This window comes from Phaseolus vulgaris, chromosome 10 (genome assembly GCF_000499845.2).
Source record: "Phaseolus vulgaris cultivar G19833 chromosome 10, P. vulgaris v2.0, whole genome shotgun sequence".
In the NCBI taxonomy this organism is placed as follows: Eukaryota; Viridiplantae; Streptophyta; class Magnoliopsida; order Fabales; family Fabaceae; genus Phaseolus; species Phaseolus vulgaris.
Window position 1 is genome coordinate 35,353,981 of NC_023750.2, and position 3,520 is coordinate 35,357,500.

General features: G+C 29.5%; 1 non-coding gene across 1 annotated transcript; it reads right to left on the minus strand.

Moving 5' to 3' along the window:
* Positions 1–304: 304 nt before the first annotated feature.
* TRNAD-GUC (transfer RNA aspartic acid (anticodon GUC)) lies at positions 305–376 on the minus strand. Its single transcript has one exon. It is a non-coding gene; the product is annotated as a tRNA-Asp (tRNA).
* Positions 377–3,520: the final 3,144 nt, after the last annotated feature.

Genomic DNA, 3,520 nt, shown 5'->3' on the forward strand with positions numbered 1-3,520 from the left:
GCCATTTTTGCTACATCCTTTACCTTTTAATAGTAACTTGTCAATCTTCATTAAGGTTTTCTGGTTCTAAAAGCTTGATTTGGAAATAGATGGATTCTTTCTTCCCCTATGGTCACAGTGCTGTAGAATAAGTAGTTCAATTTTTTTATATTAAAAATACAATAAACTTTTCTGCATGATACTTGGTCAATACCATTCTAGTAATATTGTGGTTGCATTTGGCTTTGCTTTTATATCTTTTCCAAGTAGTGAAATAATGTGTGTCTGTATTATAGAAAAGAAAGAACAAAAAAGGGGAAAAAATCGCCGTTGCCGGGGATCGAACCCGGGTCACCCGCGTGACAGGCGGGAATACTTACCACTATACTACAACGACTTTGATATTCACTTTTATGGATAAAATATTATAATCGTATAAAGTTTCTCTTGGATAAATTTCAAAACCACTTATTTATCTTGAATTTCTATATGTTATATTCCTTTTTATTTTTCAATACAAATTTAGTAAAACTTATATAAATTATAGTAGAATTATAACTATCTATTTTATATGTCAATTTCAGACATTTAAGACAAACTTATTGTCAAGGAGTTACTCTTATTATGACATTTAAGACAAAGAACTAATAAAGTGGGAATACAATGAGCCATAGAAATTGTCTAAAGGAGTCATATCAGGGACCATAATATTTGTTGACAAAAAAAACACTATCATACATTATTACTATTAGTATTTTTCTTTAATTATGTTTAGAATTTCATTGACAATATATAATGCATTTAATAATATGCAAATTTTCAAAGTAAAAAACTCTAAATTTATTTAGAGGATAATATATATATATATATATATATATTAATATTGTAACTAACTTTTTCTATTAGATAATATATATTCACCATCCAATTTTTTATACAATCACATTACAACTTTTAATATTATTATTTTAATATTTTTTATATTATTTAATTTCAAACTTACTCTTTATATTATATATATATATATATTTATTTTTAAATTTATCATATAAAAAACTATATACAATTCAAAGATGGTTAAATTATCATTTTTCATAATATTATTCTTAAAATACTTTTATACTATATTTTTATAATTTAATTTTTATTCTAATCTCTATTAGGTATAAAAAGTGGGGAGTTGTGCTTAAACGAATAAGAAACAAATTGAAGAAACATGGCTAATGATCCTGAAATCAAATGCCCCGTTAAGTTTGTTTTCTTTGATTCTCCAAACGCACTTTTTCTAAGTACGTGAATTTATTATTCTTATGTAGAATGTAAATTGATGGTGGTTATTTAGTGTGTCAGTGGATTTTTTGAAAAGTCTTGACCCATTAATTTTTGTCAAATATTTTCATTCTTTTGACACCTACTTTTATATATATATATATATATATATTTATATATTTATATATGCATATGGAAAATTCTTAGAAATAACGGGATTTAAAACTGCAAAAAGTAACGAGACTTTCATATAACCGCTGAAAGGTAACTATTTTTCATGGATTTGTAAAAACTGTCAATAATCCGTTAGCGACGCTGGATCTTTAAAAAAAAAGACAAATCGTGAATAATGTACTTAATAAGGCTAAATTGTCAGAAACACTAAATATAAAAAATAATTTTTCTCGTCGATAACGTAAGATAACAACTATATATATATAATATAATGGATTATGTTATCTTATATAGTGTAAAATAATTATTTTTATTTTTATATGTGAAAAATCGTATAATTGTTTGCTTTTTATATTGATTTTTTTAAGTTTTTCTTCAAATGTAAGGATAATCTAATTTGGTATGATTGTTCAATATGTCTCGATTCCACTTAGGTCCGATTTGATCAAACTTGACTTGATAGAGACCTAGTCTAATTCGGTTGAACGTGTCTCTGTCCCAATTCAATTCACCTTGGGTATGGGTGAATGTAGTTTGACCTAATAAGGAAAATTTTGACTCAACCTAACTCGATTGAACTTGAGACTAGCTGATTCGGCTTAACCTAACCTAGCTGACTCAATTCGACATGAGATGAGACCAACTCGACTTAAACAAGGTTCAAGCTAACTCGGCATAACTTGGTCCTAGTCGACTAGGCTCGACCTAAGTTCGTGCCCACTCAACCCAACCTAGGCATGGGCCAACTCGGTTCGACTTGGGTCTGACTTGATTCGACCTAGGTTCGGAATGTCCTCTCCTGACCTGGACCGAGGGCTGACTCAACCTAAATTTGGCTCAAACTGACTTGACTCAACTAGGGCTCGACCTAGGTCAAGGCCGACTTGGCTCAACGTGGATCCATGCCGAATTGGCTTGACTGAATTTTGGTTCACTTTGACTCGACCTAGAGCCCAACTACTCAAATTGGGTCCGAATCAACCTAGTCTTAATCGAATTAGGACCAACTTTAGCCTAGCTCTACTCAGTTGAAAGTGGGTCAGCCTTGACTCGAATGAATGTGGACTTACCTCTACTCGACGGAATGTGGGCTCCGCTCAACTCGGCTCAACCTCGCCCAGGCTGAATTGACTCAACCAAGGTACGAGTCGACTTGGCTTAACTTGGGTCAAGTGGACTCAACTCAATCTAACTTAGGCTCAGGTCGACTTTGCTTGACTTTTTCTCCTTGGTCGACTCAACTTTACCTTTCATGAGTTCGACTCGGTGCTACCTTACTTGGGTCTAAACCAACCTAAAATTTCATAACTTGAAATGACTTAAATATACCTTAATTTTGAATTTCTAAATCCAAAAAGTTATCCAATGTGTATCCAACTCAAATCCAATTAAAGGGATTTAACTATAAATAAATAAAATATGAATTCAAAATAAATTCATTTAAATAGACTTAAAATAATATATATTTGAATATTTTGGATTGAATTTGATAATTTGAATTTTTTTTCACAACCTTAATTCTTATTAACATGTTTTTTAAACGCTCATTGTATTTCTCCTACAATATAAAAAGTAATTTTATTTAATCATTAATTTTGTGACACAAAATATATAAATTTAATAAAAAAGACAATTAAGAGCAAAGCAATGAAAACTTAAGAGAACAGTGATATACATGTTGTAGTACAAAGTGAACGTAGACCGACACAAACTGACAATAATAAAAATTAATAAGAAAATATAATAGAAACACATATTTAAATTCATAATCTGATTATTAATTATTTTTTTTTTAAAAGAAACCATTTTTTTAAAAGAGACATGTAATAACAAACATAAATAACAAAATAATGTTGAACATTTTATGTTACATTAATCATTACTACTAGGATAAAGGTGCAACTGTTTTTACTTATTACTTAAGAGAATAATAACTCAAGTATCACAATTTAAAGTTGTGACCTAGTTCACCTAACCTTTGTCACGAGAAAATTAAAGTCACCTACAACAATATTTTCTTTAGCAATTGGCTTATTGGAATCAAACTTGTGACTTTGATTCTCATAACCCATTATTATATCGAGTGTTTACTATTAAA